This window comes from Vombatus ursinus, unplaced genomic scaffold, assembly GCF_900497805.2.
Source record: "Vombatus ursinus unplaced genomic scaffold, bare-nosed wombat genome assembly UNPS02014798.1, whole genome shotgun sequence".
In the NCBI taxonomy this organism is placed as follows: Eukaryota; Metazoa; Chordata; class Mammalia; order Diprotodontia; family Vombatidae; genus Vombatus; species Vombatus ursinus.
Window position 1 is genome coordinate 83420783 of NW_020954576.1, and position 17723 is coordinate 83438505.

Consider the following 17723-nt stretch of genomic DNA (forward strand, 5'->3'; position numbering starts at 1 on the left):
CTTTGAAAGACGATGGTGTCTATGAGGCAGAATCAAAAGAAGGGCATGGGAGAGGATAGAGGAATGAGCTGTCTGAAGGGAGCAAGCTAATTTGGCTGAGGAGAGTAATGTTCAATAAGCCTGGAAAAGTAGGCTGAAAGCAGATTGTGAAGGGTTTTAAATGCCTGAGAAATTTGTATTTTATCCTAAAACAGAGGTTTTCAAACTTTTTGGGCTTAGGACCCCTTAACACTTTTAAAAATTGAGGAGTCCCACCTCCAAAGAGCTTTTGTTTATGTGACTTATAACTATCTATATTTAATACTGGAAATAAAAACACCTTAGTATTTTCATAAAAATAGTTTTGACCTCAAGGTCTTGTTGTCCTAGAGCAGTTGTGTCAAATTCAAGAAGAAACAAATCCCTGAGGCCACATACTGACTTAGAAAACCACAAATTAACATTATCTATATTGTACTGATGTTTATTTATTGTGTTAAACATTTTCCGATTATATTTTAATCTGATTCTGGTCACACTTGGGAGTTTTGTGGCTGACCAGTGGGCTTGGAAAACCATTGTCCTAGAAACAAGAAGGGATTACTGGAGCTACCTTGGGGAGGCAGGGTGACATGGTCATACCTATACTTTAGGAATATCAACCTGGGATATCACCATATCAAGCTCCAAAAATTCTTAAAGCCGAATACTCTAATTCCACCTATGTTTCGAATAACCTGCACTGAATATTGATGACCTCACTGTATACTGCTCTTTAGGTATAAAGCACAATTTTGCACTTCAAAATATTTTACCTATGCCTATAGCAATGTCATAATTCTTTTCTTTTAGCCTATTTGCTACCATACAGTTGATATAAGCCTTTGTCTACAGCAATGATTAATTTTCAGTTTCAAATTTAATTTTTCAGTTCTCTCCTCCTTTTCTTATTTTTGACTACATATACCTCAGAGTACTTCTTAATCTTTTTGTGTTGTAGACCCCTTTAGCAGTCTGGAGCCCTTTTCAGAATGCTTTTAGTAACTAAAGGAAATGCTATATTTTAGTTAGAGGTTAATGAAAATAAAGATATATTTTTTTCCCACTCAAGTTCATGGACTCGCTGAAATACATGCACCTCTTTACTCAAGTTAATAACCCTAGTCTTAGAGTCATTTTATTATCTATCCCACTATGGGCTCCTCTCCAAACTTCCCTATTTCTTTCCCATTATTTAGGCTTGAAACCTTGAAATTACACTTTGACTTCTCTTATCCCCAATATGCTGAGAGAGAGAGAGAGAGAGAGAGAGGGAGAGAGAGAGAGAGAGAGGATCTGCCCCTTCCTTTCCACTCTAAGTTATTGCCTTCATCTAGGAACTCAACTCCTGTTGCCTCGACCACTGCAACTATTTCCTAACTGGTTTCCCTACTTCCCAACTCTTAAATCTAGTCTGTCCAAGGGAATAAAAAAAAAATCTTCATAAAATTGCTTTGATCATATTACTTGCCAGTTTAAGTCTTCAGTGGTTTCCCAATGTATATAGTAGCCTTTTCTAAACTAAGTTCTTCAGAAACCTAGTGTTATATGTGATGAAAGTAAGGATTTCCCGAGAAAACTGATGCTAATGTTTTTTCCCCTTTAAAATGCAAAACATGAAAGTATATATCATATGGCTCCAAATATAGGCCATCCTTTTCCCCTTGAACATAATCTGGAATCGTATTCTTATTATAGGTTGAATGACAATGAAAATAACAAAGAAAAGGAGAAATTACTTTAAAATGAATAAAATATCTTTATTTGAATTGGAAAAAAAACCCTTTCGCAAACAAATATATTTTGCATAGAAATTTTATATGGTACCTTTCCAGTACTATATGTTCATAGAGACAGGTGGGAACTGTAAGGTCTGTAATGTGGGGGGTTTCTGGGTATAGGAATTCCCTTCATCCTCTGGAACTTTATAAGTTGGTAGATTACTGAATCCTAGGATGTTGCTGGAGGATCACGGGGTTTACGTATCAGATGACTCAGAGTCACTCACTTAGTATATTAAAAACCAGATTTGAACCCAAAGCTCTCCTGACTCCAAGTCCAGCATTTTATCCACCACTCCAAGCTACCTCTACAAGCCCATGTATTTTTCCCCCTCATTTTAGAGTAGTGGCCAATATTCAGACTAATATGATTTGTATCAAAACTATTTACATGGGGCAATTTGTCATTATATACACTGTTTCTTTTATTTTGCTCAAAATGTTTCCCAATCTCCTTTTATCCTGAGGGTAATTGAATGTTTCCAGGTTCCACAAGACCCACATTTATGGGTTCCATCAATATAAGTCAAGCCCAAAAGTGTTCTGTGGCCAAATTAATTTAAGAAATGCAGGCCTAGGGGACAAAATTGAACTTGTTAGCCTGGCACTCAACCCATTTTATAATTCTACATCACCTTTATCTCCTACTCCTCTACAAGAATCCTTTGTTCAAATATCTATTTACTGTGCCCTGAACACACTGTGTCCTGAACAGACTGTGTGCAGTCCTTCATCTGCAGCTTTGGGATAGGGTCTTACACATCCCTCACTAACTAGCCTTGTGTTAACACCACATAGGTGCTGAACAACATAATTGCTGAGGATCAAATAGGAGTCCTCTTTTGATGCTGATTTCAATATTTCAAAGGTCCATATTTTAATCATGTGGGTACTCAGATCATAATTCCTCTCTAACTTAGTAGAGTCCTTCAAAGTTGCTGTGACCACAAGAGTCATCATTCTGTAGCCAACTTGACCAGGGATAGTCTTAGTTTACCAAGACCGTTCCTCAGACAATAGGTTTCATACTCAGAACCTTCCCAACTTGGTGGGACCTGCCAGAGCTTACACTCCAATGGCATAAGTCTTCAAGAACCCTGGGTTACTTCCATGCCAGGAGGAGGCATCATGGTGAGACTTTGATGGTGATATTTTGACCCCTCTCTTGGTCATTTCGCAAGTGAAAATGTTCTCACTAGCCTCTTACTCTATTTTCTCACCAAAATACTTACGTCAGAATAACATTCCAATGCTATTGTTATGTTCATGTCATTCTTTCTCAAAGTCTCCAGTGACTCAGTTATCCCATTAAGGCTCTCTGCGAGGCCTCGCCCTCATGTCCTTTCAGTGGCAACTACTTTCCTTCAATCACTGTATTTTGACATATCAAACAAGACTTTGTTCTCAAATCCTGTTTTTTCTGCACTACTCTAGAATCACAATTTGGTCCAAAAATTTCAAACATATTTTCAACCCTTTACCTTCTTAAATGCTGTTGACCTCTAGCATTCAGACTCTTCCTACTTTCAGCCATATGCCTGAAGTGTCCCCCCAAAACTAGCTAAGCTGAATACTCCCTCTAAAACCTCAATCAAAAATTCTCCTCTCTTTAGTTATCAGCATTAAATCTATGAAATATGATGGACACTTAAAAATTTTAAATAAACACTAAGCTCAATCAGTTTACTACCTATAATATTTGCAAGTATAATGTATCCACTATGTGGACACCATTTCGATACCAAGTGCATATAGGCAAGAGTTATAAGTACATTATTACTCAATACTATTTTAATCGAAGTATTACTAATCACTTTATATAGTCTGGTTACTTTAGTGTTTTGCTACTTAAACAAATAAAAGCCAACACTCATATAGCACTTAAAGGTGACCCTAGACAAGTGCCGTTACTTGTCTGGTTACCTGTTTCATTTGTCATTTGTCATCACTAGATGATCTCTAAGGCTTGAAATCTATAAGCTGATATACATTCCCTCATCTAATCCTCAAAACAACACTGGGAGTTGGTATTATAAACCTCAGTTTTCCAGATGAAGAAAATGAGGCTCAGAAAGGTGACTTGCCCATAGTCACGAAACTATTAAGAGTCAGAGGCAGGATTTTAATCGAGTCCTCTACTGACTCCAAGTCCAACATTCTTTCCCCTAGACCACACTAATTCTCAATGACATAAACAGCTGATTCAGGTCTACCAATCTACCCCAAGGTAGGGAAACCTGTCAGGGGTTGCAGAGTTATGAACCCAAGGCAGCAAGGTTAAGAGAACTTCAACTACCAGGATATGATGGCTCCTGGATTCTCCAGATGAGCTGATGTCGTAACTTGGCTCCTCACAGTTTCTATGATAAGCACAGCCCCAACCCAAACCAAGTGGATTAAAGGGCTGCCTAATAACCAGAACACCACCCTCCTAGTAGCAAGGTTTTCTATCACTCAGCTGTTACACTGCACAATCTAGGCTGGGACTAAGGGAACTATAGCCATTTTCTCCCAAGTTATACAGCAGCTAGTTGGTGAGAAAACTAGTCCTGGCCTCTCTCTAGCAAGCTCTTCTGATTTGGTACCCAAAACTAGAGGACCATGTGCTGGCTCACAGAAAATTTCTTTCCATCCAATGTGTACAATAATTAAGTAGTTATTTATAATAAAATTAATGTTCAGAGACAGTATACATAAAACCAGAAATCAATATACCCAGAGACAAGTAAGAAAGCTTTAAATTTATTCTGTGATTATAACAGAGGATAAAGAATCTTAATCATTCAGGATGCAGGGCAATTGAAATACATTACTAGAAACTGTTACACCAGAAGACAGATGTTCTTGTGTTTCTGCTCCGAGAACTTCCTTCCAAGCATGAACTAAAGTCTGAAGATTCGAATGCTTTCTCAATTGCTTTTCTCCCAGAAACGAAGGGAAAATGAGCTGGGTAAATGTTTTAATCTAAACTGTATGGAAAAATAAAACCAAGCCTTATCAGATGAACAGATCAAATCAAGGCCTATCTACTTGAGAAAGGATGAATTAAAATTAAGAGCTATATCTAAGAATGAATATGGCAGTTAATGTAAACACTTTAAAGAACTGCTAGGTTTTTTCATTTATTCCCCCATTCCCTTAAAAAAAAAGAAAGAAAGAAAGAAAGAAAGAAAGAAAAAACAAGGGAGGAAAGCATTCACTGTACTAAGTCTACATTCTATGGCAGCGGTTTGTGCCAACGTTATGTTCTACGTCTAAGCCAGTATCAGGTACACTCTTAGATCTCACTCAAACATAAATCTTCAGGGCCACCCTGGAGGTGCTTTTTGAGGTAATAACAAAGGTGGCAAGGCACTTCACTGTCAACTACAAATAGCAGTTCCCTACTTAACATGGAAAGGTTAAGAGTCAGGCTACTGAACCAAACTAAAAGTTACCTACAAAGTAAAAGAGGCAAATACTTGAAAAGCCAAACACTTGAAACAAGCAAAATTGCTAATCATCAAATACCAACTTGCACTATTAACAGAAACACTGGCTCTTCCTAGCTAAAACTGGCAAATTTCTGGGCAAACAACTTGGAAGCTACTTAATATCTAGAAAGAGTTTGATTTCACAATTACATATAAATGACTATACATTTGTGTTATATGTGTGTGTGTGTGTATGTATACTGTCCAGACTTGTGATTTCATTGGTGTAGAAAATTCCCTATGAGGAAACACCTTCTACCAGTATAGATCAGTACCTGTTATAAACATCATAGCCTCAGACAATGCCTGAGGCACTGAGAGTTTAAGTGACTGGCCCAAGCTCACATTGCTAGTGTCAGAAGCAGTATTTGAATTGAATTTGAATTCAAGTCATTCTATTTCTGCCTCTTTATAAATGTGTAGATAAATAGATAACACATATATAATACAAAAAGATAATTAAGATTAGTAATAAATTACCAAAAAGTAGGTATGCTACAAGACTGAAAATTAATTAAAATAAAATGCTCAAATGTAGGTATAAAAGGGCAGAAATAGGGTTTTGGTACCATATTTTAAAACAATCAAATATCTTCTGATCAATGCAATCAGAATTTTTACTCTATATTGAATTCAGTAAAGCTGGGAAAAGAGCTCTTAAGAAATGCCAATATTAACAGCATCCTAATTCGAAACTGTCATAATTGGGGAGGCAGTAGTAGGAGAAAAGAAGCATTTCTCCTAATCTATTCAAAACTACATTATTGGGGAAGAAACAGTGGAAAAAAAGACGCATTTCTCCTAATCTTAAAAATACAACTAAAAGAACTATCCAATAGCCTAACATTTTAGGAAATGATCAGGCATATCAAAATAGACATGTCAGAATATCAAAATGGACATGTCAGAATAAAGAAATAGAACATAAAAGACATAAACAATGCACTGTGGCTATAAATCCTATAAAGGTAGAACTCACTTTCTTAATTTCTCTGCAACAGGAAAAAAAAAAGGTGTCGAGGACACTTTCATTAAGCAATAAAATAACCAAAATACAACAAACTTCGTGAGAAGGAACCAAGAAGAACAATTCTGGTTGACTGTTTGAAGGGAATTTTGTAATATAATGGATTTGAACGAGGAAAGCAACATAAGTAGCTCTATTAAATTAGACCTGGGTGAAGAAGAGTTCAAAAGTCTTCAGTGGGATTGGAAAATCTTTCCCTGAAATCCACACAGAAAAATACCTATATCAAAAAACAGTATTAATTGCAAGTGAAGTAGTGACAGGTCAGTATCCAGTACACAGGTGAACACATTTCCCTGACCCTGAGCGTTTGTTACCTCTTGCAGTGGAGAACCCAGTCTTTTCCTTTGGGAATTCCCAAGAGAAAACTGCTCCATCTGCACCCATCTCCTACGGGTCACCCTGGGTCGCCCCATCCTTTACCAAAGCTTCCTACGGCCAGCTGTCCACCCGCTTTGAGGCAGTCTACACGCACAATTTCTGTCCTTCAAGGCTGCTCTCTGGCGGGATGACATCCCCATCCGTCTCCCTTCAGGCTCCCCTGGGCTCTTTCCTTTCCACACCCAGCCTCTCTCCGGCCCTCCAAGTTGCCCATCGGACCGAGTTCTCCCTCCTTCACCTCTCGCTCTCGGCCGGCCTCCCCCCGCGGGGCTCCGCTCCCCTCCGGCTCGGCTTCCCTTTCCCCATCCCCCCCGGGGATTCCCTAGCCCCAGCCCAAGCCTCCCTCCTCTCCCTCCCCGGGATCCCCGGTCCCTCCCCTTCCACCCTCGGGATCTCCCCAGTCCCTCACCTCCGATCCCCCGGTCCCTCCCGTGACACCGGGGCAGCGGTCTGGCCGAGCGCCATTCCCTAAGGAGACCAGACGCTCGGCTCGGGCTCCTCCCGGGAGGGAACAAGCTTTCTGAAAGCTCACCTTCTCTTCCAAGCCGCCCGGGGGCCCCAAACACCAGCGGGGACCCGCTCTTCCGGCTCCAGACGGAAAGTGCTGCCGCGTGGGACAGGAAGTCCCGCCTTCTCTGTCTCTCTAGCCCTCGGTCCGATTCCCAGAAGTCACCTTACGTCACCTAGAAACGAGCAGGCTCTAGGAATCCTTTGGGAGCCCCGAGATGGGCTCTCTCTCGGGGGCGGCGAGGGGGCGTGGCCAGGGTGTGGCGCGAACCAGAGAAAGAACCGGAGCGGGGGCGGAGTTAGGTCTCCGACTGAAAGTAACAAACAATGAGACTCTTTCTTCCCTCTCTCTCAGCACAGTCTTAGACTCCAGAGTTTGGAGGATTCTCTGAGTACTTCGAGTCCCACTAGATCTTGAACATTCAGAAACTTCAGCCAAGTCCACGATGGCTGTCCAGCCTTTGATTGAAGCCCCCCGGTGAGAGGGGAACCCAGGACCTGCCTGGGGCAGCTCGTCTACTTTCCCTAGCTCTGTTAGCCTATTACTTAAATATAGATAATATTATGTCAAATATGGATAATAGGTAAATATGTATAGATCATATATCTATAGATTATATGAAATATAGACATTATATTAATGTCTATATTGCTTGTATCAAAGTAATTATTTATATTGTCATTAATTATTTCTTTACACCAAGCCCAAGTCTTCCACCCCTTCACTTGCTCCCAGACCCGACCTCTGGGGCAAAGCAAGGCATCTAGTACTGCTTCGAAGTGACAGCGCTTCAAACACTTGAGGATGTTTATCATCCCTGTCCAGAAATATATCTAATATATATATATATACACACACACACATACATATGTGTGTATAATATGTAATTTATTATCTATATTTTATACGATATATACATAATATATGATATATTGAAGGGAACTGAAGCTGATGGATAAAAGAAAACTGGTGGTGGAGGTAGACAGGAATGATACCATTTTCAAGTATTTGAAGGGCTATTACTTCAGAGAGGTACTAGACTTGCCTTGCTTCATCCCAGAGGTCAGGGTTGGGAGCAGTGAGAGGAAGACTCAGGTTTGATATGTAGATGTAATAATTATTAGTAGTACTTTGATATAAGTACTGTCTATGTAATTTATCTATATATATCTATATTTGGTATACTCCATGTATTATATTAAATATATATCACATAATATATTACTGTATATCACACAAATAATCCATAATTTGCCATATTAATCTATTATAAGCCATATTAATATAATATTGATATATTATAATGCATCATAACATTTATATAATGATATTATAAAATGCTATTATAATTCTATGCTATAAAATAATATATAGTGTTACATTGTTCTACAATATAGTATGTATTAGAACTAGATTATCTCAAATCTAGATAATTTGTATTATATGTAATATATCAAATATAGATAATAGATAAATGATATAAAGTACTCATATCAGTGTAATTATTTATTATTTCCATATATCAAGCCAGTGTCTTTAACCAAGTATTTCCAACCCCTACCCTGGGGCCAAGCAAAATAATTCTAGTACCTTTCTCACAAAATAGCCTTTCAAATACTTGAAGATGGTTATCATACCTGCCCACTCCCCATCCCCATTCTCCTTTCTCCATCAACCTCAGTTCCCTCAACTATCCTCATGTGGCCAAGCCTGGAGGCCCTTTACTATCCTGGTTGCCCTCCTTCAGATATTTTCCAGATTATCAGTAGCCTTCCCTGAAAGAGGTGTCTCAAGCTTAGAAAGGTACTTTGGTATATTAGAAAGCATAGGTAAAGGGAGAGGAAAAAATAGATTTCCGAACATTTTTTAAATAGAGAGATGGGGGGTACTACAAATATGGAATGTTGCATGCACTTTTGGTCAATCAACTAACATTTATTAAGTAGCTACTATGTGCCAAGCATTATCCTAAGTGCTGGGAATACTAAAAAAGGTAAGAGACAATCCCTGCTTTCATGGAGCAAACAGTCTAATGAAGTAGACAAATGTACAATGTACAAATAAGATATATACAGACTAAACTGGGATAATCTCACAGGGAAGGCTTGAACATTAAGGATTCTTGCAGAAGGTGGGATTTTAGCTGAGACTCGAAGGAAGCCAGAGAAGTTAGGAGGCAGAAATGAGGAGGGAGAGAATTCTCGGCCTGGGAGACAGCTAGTGAAAATGCCAGGAGCTGTACATCAGACTTAGTTCTCTCCCCTTTGCTTCTTATTCTCTCCAGGCCTCCTTTCCCAGGGCTTCACTCCCCTCAAGTCAACCCCAGCCTCTACTTTCTTTTCCCCGTCCCTCCAGGGGAATTCCCATCCTATCTCCTTTGTCTCCTTCCCTTGGATCCCCATCACTGTATCATTAATCACTGTATTTTTAATGTTAGTATTATCATTCATTATAATATTTAGTATTATTAATTTTACTTAAAGGGAAGGTAGATGGCGCAGTGGATTGAGCATTGAGCTTGGAATCAGGAAACTAAGAATTCCAAGAGGGGAGGGTAAGAATATTCTGACAGCCTACACAAAGTCACTGAGGCAGGAGATGGGAAAAGCAAATATTGTCTCTTTGAAAGTAGTCACCTCAGTAAGGTATTCACCTATTCCCATGATGCTGTCATAGCTCAAAAAGGAAGTGCCTTCAGGGCCTTGCAACACATTCTTTTGAATATCCTAGTTGGTGGTAAATCCTATTTTTCATTATTTAAAGATAGATTCAAATTTTGGACAGCAGCCAAAAGTCATTCACGGTCACCTGATGAATATGGTAGATGAGCACCACATGTCAAAATTATTTTTGCACCCTCTTCCACACCAAAAGGTGAATAAGACTATTTTCCCTTATTTTGCAAATTGGCTCTCAAAGTTGTTTTAAATGAACATTTCTAAAAATGTTTTAGAAATGCAATAACTAGGACAGCTAGGTGACGCAGTGGATACAGCCCTGGAGTCAGGAGAACCTGAGTTCAAATCTAGTCACTTAACCCTATTGCCTAACCAAAAAAAAAAAAAGAAAGAAAGAAAGAAAAAGAAAAAGAAATGCAATAACCATTCTACCTACCTACCTTCAAAGTATTGTAAGGATCCAGTAAGAAAATACATTCATTCAATAAGCATGTTAAAAGTACCTACTGTGCATAAGGCGTTTTGCTAGATATTAGCAATAAAAAAACAAAATGAAATGTAGTCTCTCCAAGGAGCTGAGGATAGGTGGTAAGGAGTGGGAGCTGGGGGTGGGAGTGGGAAAGAGGATGGAGAGTGAGAAGGGGATGGATGTAAGAGACAAAAGAGGAAGTAGAATTGAGGAGACTTGGTCACTGATTGGATATAGGCATCAGGGTAAGTGAGAGTGAAGAGTAAAAGATAAATCTGAGGTTGTGAACCTGAGTTTGCAAGGATGATGATGATGATGATGATGATGATGATGATGACTCAGCAGAAATAGAGAAGTTTAGAGAAAGGAGCAGGTATAAGAAAGAAGACTGTAAGTTGTTTGGGCATTTTGAGTTTGAGTACCTGTAGATATCTAGGTAGAAATGTCCTTTGGCAAAAATTGGTACATGACTAGAGTTCAGGTATGAGATTAGGGCTGGATTTGAAAATTTGGGAATCATCTGCAAAGAAATAGTGATTAAACCCATGGGAGTTGATGAGCTTCCTGAGAGAATGTACAGAAGACCCAGGAAAGAGCCTTGGGGGAATACCCAGGGTCATAAATGTCAGCTGTTGTTACTACGAACTGAACACAGGGTTTCAAATCTGGCCAGACAAAGGCAGAGTACAGTGGAATTAATACTTTCCTCACATTAGTCACTGTACCTCAGAATGCAGCCAAGAGTGACATTAATTTTTTTTTTGTACCACGTCCCATTGTTGATTTATACTTTTATGCTTCAAACCACCACCACCACTACCCAGACTTTTCAGATGAATTGTAATCTAGCTATTCTTCCATTTTGTACTCTTTTTTTTTTAAACACAGGAAGCTTTTTACGAAAGAATACTTACTTCAAAAGATTTGATCACAAGCATATAAATTTACTCCCCCCAACAACACATGGGAAGCATAATCCCTTTCTTCCTTGCACCACCTCAGTTCCCAGGGAGGAGAAGAGGATTAGGTTCACAGTTTGTCTCAGTTTCTATAGATCCCACTCCCAGGTCAATGTCCAAAGCCCCGTTGAAGGTCAAGTCCCAGGCACTCTGGCTTCTCAGGGCTTCTGTACTGGCCTGACCACATCCCCACTCGTGCAATCCTGGCTCCAAGATCTCCATGCCTCAAACTCCTAGTCATTGGGGATCACCTCAGGCACCTGAAACTCAAGAAAAAGAACACAAAACACAAGCAAACACCCCTGGGCCCATTTCTGTGAGATAGGGTAAAAGAAGGAGAGCAGGAATCCTTTCCCTCTCACCAGTTCAGCTCATGGAGTCCACACTAGGGATCAAAGAAAAGAGTCCAGCTGAAAGAAGATAGAAAAAAGATCCAACAGCACGGGCTCACCATTTTTAAAGAGGTAGGCAGCCAATCAAAGGAAGCTACAAAGTAAGACAAACTAGGCATGCTCAAAATGCCAACCCAGGTTACACTTATAAAGAATAGGAGCTTCCCCCCTCCCATTTGTTTCAGGGCCCACATGTAGTAAGAGCTGTCCCCTACATGTTGCATGGGAGGTCTTGTGTTGCTCAAAGGGAGGCAAAATAAACATCTCTAGCTTCTTTTCTCTCTGCCATTCTCCAAAGGAGACTTTAATCCAGGCCTGCACAACCTGTAGCCCACCAAAGGATTTCAGGTGGCCTGTGAAATACGTATTTCACAGGCCTCTTGAATTCCTTTGGCATGCCCATGGGCAGTAAGCCTACCCAGGCCTGCTTTAATCCCTGCCTGAAGGAGAAACAGAAGGTAGGGGCCAGAGGCCCCTGCCTTCCTCAGAGAGAGGCTAAAATTATATCTGTCTGTTCCCTTAAATAAAATCTAAGGGATGTGATCAGAGTCAAGCTAACTTCTGATTGCTATTCATTACTAAGGAGAAACAGGACCCCAGGTTTTATACCCAAACCAGTTCCACAATGAACATATATAGATTTAGTCAAGAAAATCCATTTATCCAAATTGGTAGCTAAACAGAAATCAGAGAAGGATTGCATACAGACATACATACCAAACAATTCAGAGTGAAGGGGCTCTCCTCTTGGGAAGGAGGTAACTCAGCTCAATCAAAAGAGAGAATCCTAGATCTCAACCCACGGTCTCTCGTGTAGCAAGTTGGGGATAAAGACATGATGGAGAGACTTCCAGCTCTTATATCTTCTCAAAGCCTTTTTCTTCAGCAACCTAAGATTGGTGTTCTCTGTCTTCCCTCTTGAAGCTGGAAGCCCAAAGCTACTCAAAACTTTAAGAGAACTTGAACAAGACTCAAAGAAGATGGAAGAAAGTGAAATTCTCTTCAACTCTGCCCCATCCTTCATTCAGTACAGGGCATTCATCTCTACCAATAAGAAAAGAATCCCATACCAATGGGCTTTGGGACTGAGGTTACAAAAGCAAATAATTTGAACCAGACTATGGAATTTTATATGTATTACAATCCAATTTCATTTTAATAGATCTAGGTCATATTAATATCTTCAAATCACAGATTTAAAAGTAGAAAGGATCTTAGAAGCCATCTAAGTGCAACCTCCCCATTTTTCTAATCAGAAAGTTCAATGACTTCAAGTACACACAGGTAGTAAGCATCAAAGGTGGGATTTAAAGAGTAAGAAAGACTTTTCTTAAGTTCAAATCTGACCTCTGACACTACCTATGTGACCCTGGGCAAGTCACTTAACCTTATTTACCTCAGTTTCCTCATCTGTAAATCAGCTGGAGAAGGAAATGGCAAATCACTCCAGCTGCCAAGAAAATCCCAAATGGGATCACAAAGAGTTGAACCAACTAAACAATACTCTAACTCCGAATCTAATGATCTTTCCGACATATGGCTCTGCCTCCCCAGCCATTTATGTTAAGATTGGAGAAAAGTTCTGATTTTCTAACCAAGTGCCAAACCAATCTAACCCGAAAGGTAGACTCAAATCCAGCTATAAAGAAAAGTAGAAGAGCCAATTATAGAGTCTCCTAAGACTCAGAAACATTCTGCATCATGCCTCCTTCCAATCAGTTTTTAAAGCCTTAGAGCAAAAAATGCTCTTCCTGACCACTTCCTGACCAAATTAACTGAGCCATATTAAAAAAAAAAAAATAGCCCAAATACAATAGGAGACCCTTGATCTAGTGAGGAAGGTATTCAACAGTGGGAGTAGAACTTACTTCAAGGTTAAAAAAAAATCTGATTTGGAACAGCTTTTTACAGCTGTTTCAGTGTTGTGACTGAAATCTGGCTCTCCAACACTTCGATTTAATTACATCAAGAAAGATGGTGTAGAGAATTAGCAGCAAAAGCCCTATTTCCCTCTGCAATTTCAAGCTCCCTCAGTGAATTTCCATCCTGGTTAAATACATCAACTATATTTTCAGGGTGGGAAGTTGGAGAGGGAGGAGAAGTACTTCTGCATTCTAACTTTCAGAATCCAAGAGTAGTACTTTGAACTTCTCTTTCCATATCTTAAAAAGACGCAAGGTGTTGTTGTTCACTCACGTCATACTCTTCGTGACCATGTTTGGGGTTTTCTTCGCAGAGATGCTGGAGTGGTTTGCCATTTCCTTCTCCAGCTCATATTACAGATGAGGAAACTGAGGGAAATGGGGTTAAGTGACTTGCCCAAGGTCACACAGTTAATAAGTGTCTGAGGTCAGATTTGAACTCAGGAAGATGAGTCTTCCTGACTCCAAACCCTGCACTCTTTCTACTGTGCCACCTAGCTGCCCTTTCCCCTCCTGCTCCCCCACTCCAAAGGTAGAACACATTAAAGGAGAGGCATTAAGGCTGTCTTTCTGGGTATTAGGTGGGGCAGTTTTGCTGCCTATCTCCAAATTCTGTCGTTTTGTTTCATTTGAAAATTTGACCTATTTATTATGGCTCTGTCAAATTGTTGATTTAAAAAAAAAACAACTGTTTTGTTGTGTTTTGAATTTTATTTGTTCCAGTTTACAAAAATCCACCTTCCCTTCTCTTCCCTTCCCTTCCTTTCCCTTCCCATGCCACCCCTTTCAAAAAGGAAACAGAGAAAGAAAACCCTCATAACAAATATGCTTAGTCAAACAAACCAAATTCCCAAATTGGCCAGGTCTAAAAAAAAACTCATAGCCTGTCATCCCTCTGTCAGGTGGTCAGGAGCATGATCTATCAAGAGGCCTTGGGAATTGTGGTCGTATCAGATAATAATAATTGATAATGATGAGAGCTAGTAGCACTTTAAGGTTTACAAAGGGCTTTATAGATATCTCATTTAATCCTCACAACAGCCCGAAGAGGTAGAGTGCTATTATTATCTCTATTTTACAGATGAGGAAACTGAAGCTGAGAGATGTTAAATAACTTGCCCAGGGTCACAGACTATTAAGTGTCTAAGGTTGGATTTGAATTCAAAACTTCCTGACTCCAGGACCAGAGTTCTATTGATTTCTCTACCTACATGCCTGAGGTCTTTCAAAGTTGTTTGCCTGACATATTGTCTTTGTATGAATTGTTCTCCTGGCTCTGCTCACTTCAGTCTGTGTCACTTCATGCAAGTCTTCCCACCGTTCTCTGAGACCATGCCTTACTGTTAATAAAAATGTTAAACAGCACAGTGTCAAAGAAAAACCCCAGGGGCATTCCACTAAAGACCTCCATCAATCTAATGTTGAATAAATACTTGTTACTTTTTTAGTTCAATTTTTCAACCTTGTTTGAAACCTATGTAACTGTACCATCACATGGCCACATCACAACATCTTTGTCCACAAGAGCATGGGAAATTTTGTCAAAAACTTTACTTAAGTCTATATATACTATTTCCTGACAGAGAAGTGATGGCAGAGAACACAGATTGAGGCATCTACTTTTTGGATGTGGCCAATATGGAATCTAATTTTGTTTGACTAGATATTTTACAGGGGTTTTGTTTATTTACTTGTTTTCAATGAGGGGAGGGGGAAGGAAGAGAAAATTGGTTTTTGTTAGCTGAAAAAAATGAAACAACATTAAAAAAAGGCAAAGTGAGTGGTAGAGACAATTTATTGCAGGCTTGGGAGACAGTCATTGAAAAGACACAGTGCTGGGAGACTGATGAACAGCCAGAAGTCAGGTATTGGTGGAGTCAGTGGTAAGTCAGTCAACAAGCAAAGAGAAAAACACCCACAAAACGGAGCTGAAAAGGCGGGGGGCGGGGTGGGGGGGCGGTGAAGTCCAGAGAATCAGAAGCAGAGCCTGAAGAGTGAAAGACTGCCCCAGACACTTCTTCAAAATGAAGGGTACAGGAAGAACTCAACCGTCAGAGCAATTGGAGGTGGGGGTGTTGCATGGGCAGAGGGATGCTCCAGGGTGAGAAGACTAAAAGGACATGGTAGAGAAGTCTAGAGAGTCAGGAACAAAGCCAGGAGAAAGTAAAACAGAGGGAGTAAAGTATAAGGAGAGTGAAAAGATAAGATAGAGGAAAGGTTGTGAAGGGCTTTAAATTTAAGAGAGAAGAAAATGTGGTGGTACATGAAAGTAACATGAGAAAGATAAGAGGAAACATTTTTGTAATAATTGTGAGGAAGAGGTATGAAATTTCCCTGGATAAGGTTAAAAAGAAGGAAATCTTTACTGCTTCTTTGGGGTGGGGAACATAATGGTCTCTCCCTGTCTCTGTAATGGTAGTTCCCTACTCTGTGAATACATGCAAGAATATCTTTTTTACGTGCAATACCCTTTTCTACCTCTCTCCTCACCAGCTAGAGGTCACAATAATCTGCTTTCCCTTTGGCAATTCAACTCATCAAACCTTTATCAAATGCCTGTTATAAGCAAGGTACCATTTTAGGTACTAGGGATAAAAAAACAAAGGTCCTGCTCTCAAGGAGTTTACATTCTCCTGGTGGGGGGAGGGGGAGGGCAGGGGAATGCAACATGCACAGAAATAAGTAAAAATTAATTTTTGTTAGGAAAAAAAACTGGTAAAATCAGGAAAGATTTGATATAGGATATGGAGGTATATGGACAGATGAAATATTTACCTGTGTGACTTCGGAAATGTCACTTAACCTAATTGGTCTTACGTTTAGTCAGCTGTAAAATGAGGGAACTGGATTTAGGTTTTGTTTGGTTTTGTTTGGTTTTCCATTATGTGACTCTTTTAATTTTAATGGAAAGCTTAGACTATTTACATTTAGAGTTCTAATTTTTGGTTGTTTAGTTATTCTGTCAGAAAGGAAAAAACTTTTTTATCCATATTATTTCCATTATTAATCCAAACTTAACAAATCTTTTCTAAACAAAGTTCTTCTATCTCATTAACTACTTTGTAAGTTTCTTTACCTTATATTTCCTCTTCATTAAATAGAAGAGTTTTGCTTTGAGGTTACTGTGCTCTGTCACCCTGCCTTTTTATTCCTCTCTTCCAGTTTCTTTGAAATATCAATTTGAAATATTTAGTGAGTTAGTCAATACAATGTTCTGAAGCCCTCATTTTGTTAGCAATTAGTTTCTATTGATTAGAGAGCTGTGAGTTGTTTTGTATATTTGTCTTTTTGGATGGAAGGCTTATAATTTGTAGAGTTTCTTAAAAATGTATATGTTTCTCTATAAAGTCTTTAAAGTCATAGTACTTCTCATATCTCTTCCTTGCCTTCAGAAAATATACTGACTTTATCACTTAATTACATGTTCTATTCTAATTATTCAGCTATTCTTTTCTTCTGCGTGAAAAGTCCATGGTGATCTGGATTATTGTTTATTAGTGAATAAATTCTATGTTCCTTCTGACAAGTTGAATATTTTTCTAGTTTAAAATGAGTTACATTATGTTGTGACTTTGTGTGTATGTATCTATCTATAACTATAATATGTCTAACTATATCTATATGTATATATCTATAGTGTGTCCAGGCATGCCAATTCCAGGTTTGTTGTTGTTTTTGAGTTCTTGTGGACTTGTATTTATTTTTCACTATTAATTTTTTTCTAATTTTGGAGGTCTTACTTGACAGTTTCCAGGAATATAATGTGCTAGGTGGCACAGAGGATAGAGTGTCCAGCCTGAAGTCAGGAAGACTCATCTTCCTGAGTTCAAATCTGTACTCAGACATTTAATAGGTGGGTGATCCTGGGCAAGTCACTTAACCCTTTTGGCCTCAGTTCCTCATTTATAAAATGAGCTGGAGAAGGAAATGGCAAACCACTGCAGTATCTTTGCGAAGACAACCCCAAATGGGGTCACGAAAAGTTGGACACAACTGAACAACAATGGTCATAAGATTTTTAAAAAAAATATTCTGGGATATTAGTCATTCTGAGATTGTCGCATTGGGATTTGTGTTTCAAGTCTGTTGCTTTAGTCTACATACTTTCAAAATTT

General features: G+C 39.2%; 1 protein-coding gene across 3 annotated transcripts in view; it reads right to left on the reverse strand.

Moving 5' to 3' along the window:
• Positions 1-7268, reverse strand: part of LOC114050151 (protein dispatched homolog 1) — a 234920-nt gene extending 227652 nt beyond the window's left edge. For 2 of the 3 annotated variants that reach the window (XM_027871760.1, XM_027871757.1), the window contains exon 1: positions 7090-7204. The gene's annotated coding sequence lies outside the window, so the exon portion shown is untranslated. The other variant, XM_027871758.1, reaches the window with a different exon arrangement.
• Between the last annotated feature and the right edge of the window lie 10455 nt (positions 7269-17723).